Genomic DNA, 12058 nt, shown 5'->3' with positions numbered 1-12058 from the left:
TTGCAGCACTCAGGGAGCCGGACAGAAGATGCCGCATTGATTGCACGGTGGACCGGTGATTGAAGAACACTGTTTTATCATATTTATATATATCTCTTAGCTCAGCCTTTAATTTACTAGTCAGGTTCAACAACTTTTCAAGGGCAAATAGGGCTGTTTCTTTTTTTTCTACTATTTTATAACTAACATTAAGAAGTATCTTTATCTGATCAAACAGTTTTTGATTCATTTTTTCATGCATCCAGCCAGAAGTGTAACTTCTGGAGCCAATAGTGCCTTCTTAGAAATCAATGGCCTTATGCTGGATTGATTTCTCACGTTTTTCATATGTCTCCAGTCAGGGCTTGCAAAGACTTTTACTATCTTATAATTATGATCTGTCATGCTAGGAAAAGAAAGAAGCCTCACAACTAGCTGTAACTTTCCTCGGATCAAATTTAAGCCCTAAATTGCACGCTCCGGTCTTCATTGAAATTCCTCCTCTTTGCTGTTTGATCCTGGCTAGTTGAAGGAGCGACTTCTACAATCGGCTCTTTTGATTGTGTTCCAGTTCTACTTTTCTTTCCAGCAGATTGCCTTCTAATGCTTTATTCACTTTCCAGAGGGCTGCCTCTCTTTTCTCTCTAGTACAATACTTTCAGATGTCTCACTCCCTTTAGCCAGCTTGACATCTTTTTTCCAATGCATTTAGGGCTCCTTTTACTAAGCTGCGTTAGGGCATTAACGCGCGGAATAGCGTGTTAGTTCTAGCCACGTAGCGCACGGTGTTGTGTGCGGTCATATCCTGCGTGCGCTAAAAACGCGAGCGCACCTTAGTAAAAGGAGCCCATAGTTTTTCTCTTCTTGCCAGTGGAACAACAAAGACGATCCTCATTTGCAATCGTTACATGTTATTTTGGATTCCGGCTGTTTCTACAACTTTTATTTTTGTGCTATTCACTAACATCAATGCTGCAACTCAAACTGATGCTTGAAGCACGTAACACATTTAGGCCTAGATTCTATAAACAAAAGTGCCATTAAAAACCAATTACAAAAAGATGAATTAACAGATAGGCCCCTAACTCAGAAGGCATCTACACCAAGGTGCTCAATAGCAATCAGGTGTAGTTAGGGGTGGATTCTGGGTAGATTTTAGGGATGGTTTCACTTAGGCCAATGGGTTTCACTGAAGTCAGTGGGCCCCTACCTTAGCAGTGACATAGTAAAGGGGGGTGGAAGGGGCCAGGGGCCATCTTGGTAGGAGTGCCAGCATCTCTCCTTTCCATCGTTTCCCCCCCCAGGCTCCTTCCCATTCTTTCCCCAATGCGCAAGCCCCTTCAATTCCCCACCACCGTACCTCTAGCTCTTCGTCGGCGCAAGCAGCAGCTCCAACCTGCTGCTCACGCCGGCCTCAGCGCTCCCCTCCGATGTTACTTCTGGGTCCCGTGACTAGGAAGTGACATCAGAGGGAAAGCTGACGCTGGCACGGGCAGCAAGTTACAGATGCTGCTCGCACCGGGGAGCTAAACAGGTACGGGGGAAGGGAAAAGAAGGGGAGCGCATATGCGGCGGGGAGACGCCAAAGCCCCAGGCGCTTCCCACCCTTGTTACGCCACTGCTTAGGGGCACTCATTTAGGCCTAAATGGCAGTGCACCTAAGGTTTTAACACCTACTGATACCTAAGAATGCTTAGGCATCACTCAGCGCGATTCTGTTAACGGCGCCTAGCCAATGATTGACAACTGCACTGAATGGTGTCTACGATTTAGATGCCGTTTATAGAACCAGGGCCTTATAGCCTGTCCCTAAATCCTTTCTTTCTCTCTACAAAGAGGACATGTCTGGGTTTCCCCGGACGTATCACATTAAGTGCCATTATGATCAGCACCATTTTTTTTTTCCATTATATATAGAATTAGGCCTTCGGAGGACATACTGTAGCTCAGGGGTAGGGAACTCCGGTCCTCGAGAGCCGTATTCCAGTCAGGTTTTCAGGATTTCCCCAATGAATATGCATTGAAAGCAATGCATGCCAATAGATCTCATGCATTTTCATTGGGGAAATCCTGAAAACCTGACTGGAATATGGCTCTCGAGGACCGGAGTTCCCTACCCCTGTAGATCATTCAGTCCGCCCTTCCACATCTTTTGCTCAGCTTTACAACCCTTTTCTCTTCCTTGGATTCTTTGGGCTTATCCCATGTTTTCTTGAATTCTGCTACTGCATCGGTCTTCACCACTTCTTCTAGAAGACATTTACATGCCCCCATCTCCCTTTCAGTGAAGAAATGTCATTTGATTTCTCTGCAGTCTTTGGCCCTTTCACTTTCATTTTGTGACTTGCTTCCTATCCAATGAAAAAAATGTTTCTTTCCCATGCAAGTATTCCTTGGAGGTAGTTACAGATCATCTCACATTCCCCTCATTTCCTCCAGAGTATACATGTTTAGATCTTGAAAGATGGTTGACTATTTCAGTGGCTGCCTTCTGAATCAATTCCATCTGATTTACCACTTCATGAATGTATGGTCTCCAGGGTTGTACAGAGTACTCCAAAGAAGTATCAGAGATTTAGCAAGAGAGATTATTTCCCCAAATCTCTCTGAGTGCATTATGCTCCAAATATTTGCAGGTAATTTCTCCAGAATGAATGCAGAACTTTTTTTTTTATTATTATTGACACATTGGTTAGCGCTACAGCCTCAGCACCCTGAGGTTGTAGGTTCAAATCCCATGCTGCTCCTTGTCACCCTGGACAAGCCACTTAATCTCCCCATTGGCCCAGGTACATTAGAGAGTGTGAGCCCACAGGACAGATAGGTAAAACTGCTTGAGTACCTGAATGTAAACCACTTAGGGGTCCTTTTATAAAGGCGCGGTTTAACATGCGGAATACCGCGCGTTAAACCGCCTGCCACCCCTGTACCTAACGCCTCCATTGATGAGGCGTTAGGATTTTAGGCTGCCGCGGGGGTTAGCACGTGATGAAATGTCCGATGCGCTAACCCCCGTAGCATGCCTTGATCAAAGGAGCCCTTAGGCTATAAGTGGCATATAAATAAAGAGTTCTTCATTGCTGACGTAAGCTGTGAAAACGTTAAGGCTACTTATAGCTATTCTTCTTACTGTTTTAGATTCTTCAATTTGTATTTTGTTTGACTTCTCTTTTCATTACTTTTAATTCTTTAATTTATTTAGGGTTGAATTTGATTAAAATTGGTAATTGTGATTAATGTTGGGGTTGTCGGTCGGGGATAGGAGCCGGAAGCCTGGCTGTTGAGCTGCAGGCTACTCGAAGTTCCTGGTGAGGTGGCCTGAAGATGATCGGAGACATATTATTATTCGGGACATTGCTCACGAATGCAGGAGCAATCCTATATTTTAACTAAAAAGGAAAGACACTCAGGGGTTTGTAGACGAATCTCGAAAACCAACGACAGGTGACAATATCAGGGAATTCCTACTTTCGAATTTTCATTGCACTGTGGAATATTTTAATGAAGTTTTGCATGGTAGTATTATTTGGTTCTTGAACGTCGAGTTTGGCTACCAATGTGATCCGAAAAATGGGCCACTGCTTCCAGAAAATCTAGAAACTCTCAAACCATGAGCAGAGCCTCTCATGCTGAACATGTAATTTCCACAGTCTCCAGTTTTTGAAACAAACATAAAATTGTAGATTGTTCTTTCGTATTTTGTAATATTAAAGGGACCTGTACAGAAATTCAAAAAAGAAAAGGTATGTTGGACTTTTTTTGTTCAGCCCACTGCAGCTCCTTGTGTCTCTGGGCAATGAAGGGTTAAGTGACTTGCCCAGAATCACCAGGCGCTGCAGTGGGACACAAAATAAATAATGCTGAGTTTTACTAAATGGCACTAGAGGGTTTCAGCTTGGGCCAGCGAGGTTAAGTGCTCCGATGCTCATAGGAATTTTATGAACGTTGGAGCCCGCCAGCCCGTGCTTAAAACCTCCAGTTCTGTTTAGGACAAGGAGCCCTAAATAAATAACATACCTTTAATTGCCGCATAAGGATGTGCCGAGACTGGAGTCGGTCCAGAGAATGGCCACCCAGATAGTCTCGGGACTCAAGGATCTCCCGTACGAGGAACGGCTGGATAAGTTGCAGCTGTACTCACTCGAGGAACGCATAGAGAGGGGTGACATGATCGAGACATTCAAGTATCTCACGGGCCGCATCGAGGTGGAAGAAGATATCTTCTTTTTCAAGGGTCCCGCGGCAACAAGGGGGCATCCGTGGAAAATCAGGGGCGGGAAACTGCACGGGGACACCAGGAAATTCTTTTTCACTGAAAGGGTGGTTGATCGCTGGAATAGTCTTCCACTTCAGGTGATTGAGGCCAGCAGCGTGCCTGATTTTAAGGCCAAATGGATAGACACATGGGATCTATTCACAGAGAAAGGTAGGGGAGGGTCATTGGGGTGGGCAGAATAGATGGGCCTTGGCCCTTATCTGCCATCTATTTCTATGTTTCTATGATTAATCACGACTCATAATTTAATTGAAATGCAGCCTTTTGTGCAAACCCAAGTAAAACTTCCATGGGGTTTACATCATTGCCCAGCACTCCATGCTCTACAGGAACTAGGAATTCATAGAGCTCAGCCTGTTCGTGGCTATTTACTGGCAGAAATAATATAGGCAGTCTTGATAATAGTTTCCTTAAGGTAACCACAATTATTCACTTCACAGACAAATACCTTAAGTATTCCTACTCATAGACCTCAGAGGCGCCGCTGTGTAGCAAAACTTAGGGCTCTTTTTACGAAGCCGCGTTAGTGGCTTCAGCGCACGCGACTTTTAGTCACGCGCTAACCCCCGCGCTAGCCGAAAAACTACCGCCTGCTCAAGAGGAGGCGGTAGCGGCTAGCGTGGCTGGTGGTTTAGCATGCGCTATTACACGCATTAAATCGCTAGCGCGGCTTTGTAAAAGGAGCCCTTAAGCACACAAATATGATAGCAACCAAATCGTCATTGGTCAACTATTCTATTTTCTCTTTTTAGTATTCTTTTATATAGCATTTACTATTTTAGTAATGTAGTATTTTTAAATACTCATCTCTTAGAAGCATAGCAAAGGGGATGCTCGTCCACCATAGACTATGTCTTCTTCACTCAAAGGGTGCTGGATGCCTGGAATGCGCTTCCAGAGGAGGTGGTAGGGCAGAGTACTTTATTGGGTTTCAAAAAGGGATTGGATGATTTCCTGAAGGAAAAGGGGATTGAAGGGTATAGTTAGATGGTTGATATACAGGACATCAGATGATTAGGGAATGAAATTTACAGGTCAGGGACCTGAGGGGGCCGCCGCGGGAGCGGACTGCTAGGCGTGATGGACCCATGGTCTGACTCAGCAGAGGCGATGCATATGTTCTTATAGAGGCTGTATCAAGGGATTTCCCCTAAGTTGTGTCTAAGTGGCAATCATGGAACCGGCACAACTTAGGGGAAATACCTTGATACAGCCTCTAGGGCGGACAAACAGGACGAACATCCCCTTTGCTATGCTTCTTAGAGATGAGTATTTAAAAATACTACATTACTAAAATAGTAAATGCTATATTAAAGAATATTAAAAAGAGAAAATAGAATAGTTGACCGATGACGGTTTTGGTGCTATCATATCTGTGTGCTTAAGTTTTGCTACAGGTCTGAGTAGGTCTGCTGAGGTCTATGAGTAGGAATACTTAAGGTATTTGTCTGTGAAGTGAATATCCTAGCAGAGCCTTTTAAAATTCAGCTCAGGCTAGGCACCAAGGAAACTGAAGCTAATAAATGATGTACTAACACATTAATTGAGTACAGTAAATAATGTAAAAATAAAGAAAAAGAAAAAAAATCAGCTAGATGAATGAATTGCTGAGTCATCCACTCAGTGAGGAGCAGCCAGAAGATCCAGACCAAGAATCAGCAAGTGGGGCACGGGAAACGACAGCCATATTTGGCTGGAAGTGATAACCCTGGATGAAATAGGTGCATCTCACCTGGAAAACCGGTTAAACTAGGCGAAAGAGAAAGGAAGGAAGGAATGGCAAAAAACGAGCAAAGGAAATGTTATGTCCAACAAGGATCGGGTGACTAAGCAATGCAAGGATGATGTAACAAGAAGCGGAGGGAAAATCATCTCAGCATACAGAAAGATTGCCAAGGAGCTGCTCAAGTCTTATATTAGCAAATCAAAAATCCTCAGAAGGCAAAACAGCGATGGAAAATGCTAGCCAAATAAGAAGCCCGACAAAATCTCAATCGACATTGCTCTTTAAGCAACTCTATAAAGTACAAACAGTGAAAATATACCAAACTTAGGCCCTTTTTTATCAAGCCGCTGTGGTAAAAGCTCCAACGCCCATAGAATTCCTATGAGCGTCGGGGCTTTTACCACTGCGACCCATGATTAAAAAAAACCCTTACACAGCTTGATAAAAGAGGGCCTTAGATAGTGTAGTATAATGTGTACCGGTATGTAGGATGGGCTGGGGAGGGCATCAATAGGAACTCCACTAACTTGGAACATGAGGACATTACTGGCCAGACTTTACAGTAGATATCCTGCAAATGGAATGGTTGGATAGGCTGGAGTGAGCTTAGGTGGCAACTTCAGCAGTTGGAACCTAGGACAAGGTAGACTTTAGCCCAGAAATATCAAAGAAGAGACAAGTTAATTTAATCATGTATTTTTAACGAGTATAACTAATGGGCAGACTGGATGAACTGTTCTGTTGTATTTTACTTTGTTACCTGGCAGAAACCCAAAGAGTAGCAACATTCCAGAGCTGAGATTGTGATGTCATAATGCCTCATTCCACCAATGCCTAAGAGCCAACCTCAGCAGTGATGTCACAATGGCTTGATTAGATGGAACTTCAGCATTTGGAACCTTGGACAATACCAGGTGGACTTTACAGTCTACAACCCAGAAATATCAAAGATGAGACAAGTTAACTTAATCATGTATTTGTAATGAGAATAACTATTGGGCAGACTAGATGGACTGTTTGGGTCTTTATGTTTATTAAAAACTTTATATACCATGTAACAGCCTAAAAAGGATCCAATATATATTTCACATTCAATAAGAAAAGAACTCCATTTAAAAATAGAAAAGGAAAGAATAAAAGCCAAAGTTATTTTGTTGTTGTTTTTGTTTTTAAATTCATAATCTCAATAATAAACCATAACTAAATTAATACAAATTGAAAATTTCATTAAAAAAATCTATCATTACATAAATTGAGATTACAGTCCCAGACTCATTTCTTCAATTTGAAAAAGGCAATTGGAAAAAATGAGCTTTTAAATGTTTTTTGAAATTTATATATGATTCTTCTTTTCTCAAATCTATGGGCAAGTTATTTCATAACCGCGGAGCTAAATAAAAGAATGCACAATCTCTAGTTGAAGCAAGATGTGCCTTTGAGATATGGGGAACGACTGCCCTGCTGTCATTTACTATGTTATTATGTAATTCCAGGTTCTGGTACTTGCTTAGGCAGCTATCTAGCGCATGCCCCGAGTGCTAGGACCTGAGCACACAAACAAACTTATGGACCATTGGGATTGGGACCAAGACTAGGACTAGAAGACTCCAGGAGACCAAATAAGCAGTTCAGACTTTTGTATAAATCTCAAGTGTCAACCAACTCCAGATATTGGGCTAGATTCACAAAGCAAACCGATCGGTTTGCGACCCCTTTACTATCAAATTTCCCTCCGGCCTGATTCACTTACTTCTCCTGCGATCCGCTTCGAATCCGTGCATGCAAATGAGGTGAAACGCATGCAAAGTAGGCTGGGACGCGATTCACAACACAATCAATCCGATCCGATTGGGCTGGCCTGCTCTCTGCCCTGCAATCTCTCCTGCCTCCTCGCTCCAAATGCCGCCCTGCTCTGCCCTGCTTCTTATCTCCTGCTGCTCGCCCCATATGCCGCCCAGCTCTGCCTCGATCTCCTGCCACATCGCCGTTCTCCTGCCCTTCCCCGAAGCTCTCCTGCCCTTCCTTGCCCTGCGAGCCCGTGGTTTTAACCCGCAGGTTAAAACCATGGGTTCGCAGGGTTAAAAACTAACAAAAAAGTTTTAAGTTTAAAAAAAAAAAAGGTCACGTCTCGGACGGGCACGTGCTGACCATTTACAGATGGTCTGCGCATGCGCGCAGATCGCACAACAGCAATCCGTGCAGGCAGATGGGGGTATCCCTCCGATCGCCCCCATCTGCATATTTTTCATTCCTGAATTTGTCAGACCTGCCCGGATCGGGCCTGGATCGGGCCCGATCGGGCAGGTTAGTGAATCTGGGCCATTGTGTTCTGAACCAAACGTTTACTTGTTACTTTTTAAGTCCCTTGCAAGCGCAACAAATACAGAGACAGCAAAAACATCAAATGTATTTACAAAATATAAGTTCACTCCTGCTATCAGCAGTACTTTACTGTCCTATGTCCTACCACAGAGAGTAGAAGGGGTTAAATTCAGTTCTCCTTATCCATGGCCCAGTTTATCGGCTCACTCAAAAATGTGGTTATCACTTACATTTTTCATATAGCAGTAGTGAGATCCAGAAAGACTGAGTTCTTTTGGTGACTCCTTGATTGAAGCTTGTTAGCTGTACACTACTCCCTCCGTATTCACGGTTTCAGCATTCGCGGTTTCAATTATTCACGGTTTTTAGATTGCTGGCTCCTCCCCCCCAAATTATGTCAGCTTGCATAGAGAAATCACTGATTCCATGTATTTACAGAGAAAATCACTGATTCCCAGCACTTTCTTCACCGTGTTTTGCCTCTCCTTCAGGAACAGGCCAGGTCTCCCACCATGTTATTCGCGCTTTCACCATATTCACAATGGTTTTTAATAGAAAACAGCGAATAACATATGAAAAAGTTATTTGCAGTTTTTCCGTATTTGCGGTTCTGTTAGTCCCCTATCACAGCGAATACAGAAGGAGAAGTGTACCAGGATCTGCAGGGTTCCTATGTAAGTGATAGTTACTACAATCCTCTAGCCTTAAGGTGTGCCTGGACCACAAAGGAAGTAGCCAGGGCACTTTGTTGAGATTCACAAATAAAATCCAGAACTAACCTTCTCATCACTTGAGAACAGGAATGAAGAGGGGCCTCACATATTCCAATAGGTTAGAAATGAGTACGTAGTCAGAAATGTCTTTTGTGGACGTTAAATTGCTTTGAGTAGGAAATGTTCTTCAGACTACCATCTTTAGAAAGGCCGATTGCAACTCATTTCTTCATTATGACAGTTTTCATCCACTGAATTTGAAGAAAAGACTTCCGGTTTCACAGTTATTGTAGCACCAGCGGACTTGTTCCACACAAGAAGACTTTAAACAGCAGGCATAAGAACATAAGAATTGCCGCTGCTGGGTCAGACCAGTGGTCCATCGCGCCCAGTAGTCCGCTCCCACAGCGGCCCTTTGGTCAAAGACCAGTGCCCTAACTGAGACTAGCCCTACCTGTGTACGTTCTGGTTCAGCAGGAACCTGTCCAACTTTGTCTTGAATCCCTGGAGGGTGTTTTCCCCTATAACAGACTCCGGAAGAGCGTTCCAGTTCTCTACCACTCTCTAGGTGAAGAAGAACTTCCTTACGTTTGTACGAAATCTATCCCCTTTTAACTTCAGAGAGTGCTCTCTCGTTCTCTCTACCTTGGAGAGGGTGAACAACCTGTCTTTATCTATTAAGTCTATTCCCTTCAGTATCTTGAATGTTTTGATCATGTCCCCTCTCAGTCTCCTCTTTTCAAGGGAGAAGAGGCCCAGTTTCTCTAATTTCTCACTGTACAACAACTCCTCCAACTACTTAACCATTTTAGACGCTGTTCTCTGGACCCTCTCTTACTACAAGACTGGCCCAATTAGAATATCCAACTGGCGTCATAAGGACAGCTTATAAAAGAGCTTTGTATGCTCATCATGATTTCCTTTACCCTTAAAAATGACTTGTGTTTCGAACTTTGACACTGGCGCTCATCAATTGACTCATATTATTAGGAAACACTGCGATGTGGTTTCAGTTCTGACAGCTTTTATTGGACAAAGGCTAAGGATTGCACGTGGAAGGGGGCCTAATTTTTAAATCTCCCTGTACATCCACCAGTGATAGTGTGGGTGATCACAGCCCTGGGATAGATGTAAAAATGATGGCATTACATTATCTGTGACTGAGTTTGTAAATCCTTATGATCACAAACATTATCAACTGCGACATGTGATTACATGCAACTCAGACTATGTTGTATATCGCCTGTTGTGTCCACGTGGTAAGCTGTATGTGAGACAAACCTTGAGACAGTTACACTTAAGGTTGAATGAACATCGAAGTGCCTTGGATAGGGGCATTTTACAAGCCCCGATTGTACAACACTGTATCTGTGCTACACTGTATCTGTGCTACACTATATCTGTGCTGCATACTACTTGGTATCTTCCTAGGTACTTGGAACCTGGGTTGGCCACTGTTGAAAACAGGATATTAGGCTTGATGGACCTTTGCTCTGTCCTAGTATGGCAGCTCTTATGTTCTTAAGTGAGCCAAATATAGAACAATCAAGCCATTGTGACATTACTGATGAGTTTGACTCTTAGGCATTGGTAGAATGAGGCTTTATGACATCACAATCTCAGCTCCAGAATGTTGCTACTCTTTGGGTTTTTGCCAGGTACTTGCGACCTGGGTTGGCCACTGTTGGAAACAGGATACTGAGCTTGATAGACCTTCGGTCTGTCCCAGGATAGCAATTCTTATGTTTTGCGAGGTTTTGTAATTGACCACATTCCCATGGATATCTGAAGGGGAAATCACAAGTTGATTTTGCAAAGGAGAGAGAAGTTCTGGATTTTCACTCTTAAAATGGTTCATCCTAAGGGCCTTAATGCTTCTATAGACTGGTTTTATTTTTACTGAGTTTGTACAAACCTCGTACTTTTCAGTTTCCAGAGATTAGCCTGTCTGTTCCACTCCCCATCCACCCCCACCCCCCTCTGAACTGGTGCTGACACTTTGATTGGTGAGGACGTGCCATGTTTCAAGCCGATGCCACTGAACTGTGAGGAGTAGTTTCTTTACTGCTTTTCAAGCTATAAATGTGTGCATTGTTAGAGATTCCTAGCGACTTGATGAATTACAGATCTAAAAAGAAATTGGTTTTGTGCTAGTCTGGTAAGACAATAAGAGACTAGAAGACCTGAATACATATAGTCTACAGTAGAGGAGAGTAGGAACAGGGGAGATTTGAAACAGACATTTAAGTACTTGAAAGGTATTAACATAGAAACAAGTCTTTTCCAGAGAAAGGAAAATGGTACACCTAGAGGGCATGAGTTGAGGGTGTGGGCTGGTAGATTTCGGAGTAATGTTAGGAAATTCTTTTTCATGGAGAGGGTGGTGGATGCCTAGATTGCCCTCCCGAGGGAGATGGTGGAGATGAAAAGCGAGGGATGAACACAGAGGATCTCTAATTAGAAAATGAACGGTATAAAACCAACTAAGGCCGGTACTAGGCAATCCTGCATGATCGGTGTGGATGAGCTGGGGAGGGCTTTGATAGAAGCTCCAATGACAGGATTGGTTAGGATAGGCTGGAGTGAGCTTCAGTAGCAATTCTAGCGGTGGGAACGTAAAGATAGTACTGGGTGGACTTCTTCGGTCTGTTGCCCAGAAATATTAAAGAAAAGATAATTTAACCATGAATGTATAATGAATCGGGCAGACTGGATGGACCGTCCAGGTCTTTATCTGCTGCTATTTACTATGTTACCACATTACATAGCATTCCTGAGTTATCAGTTTACGAGTGACTGCTTTGTAACAGTAATTTATGGACTCAATTTGCCGTCATTACTTTACTGTTTGCAGTGTTTCATCACGAATTCACTTGCGAGAGAGACTGTCCAAGTCTTTGCTGTTGTCTTACTCTGGGATTACACATTATGTAGTGCTTCACTGCAGTAGCAATTAATCACAGAGCACCTGGGGATATGAAAAATGGGGAAAGACATACTGCAGTGTGACATTAAAGTATAACCCTGCCATATCATCTAATT

General features: G+C 43.3%; 1 pseudogene; it reads left to right on the top strand.

Moving 5' to 3' along the window:
- The first annotated feature begins 3303 nt into the window (after window positions 1-3303).
- LOC117362059 lies at window positions 3304-3516 on the top strand (annotated as a pseudogene).
- Window positions 3517-12058: the final 8542 nt, after the last annotated feature.

This window comes from Geotrypetes seraphini, chromosome 6 (genome assembly GCF_902459505.1).
Source record: "Geotrypetes seraphini chromosome 6, aGeoSer1.1, whole genome shotgun sequence".
Lineage (NCBI taxonomy): Eukaryota > Metazoa > Chordata > Amphibia > Gymnophiona > Dermophiidae > Geotrypetes > Geotrypetes seraphini.
The sequence above is the reverse complement of the archived record's forward strand: the minus strand, read 5'-3'. Positions and strand labels throughout refer to the sequence as shown.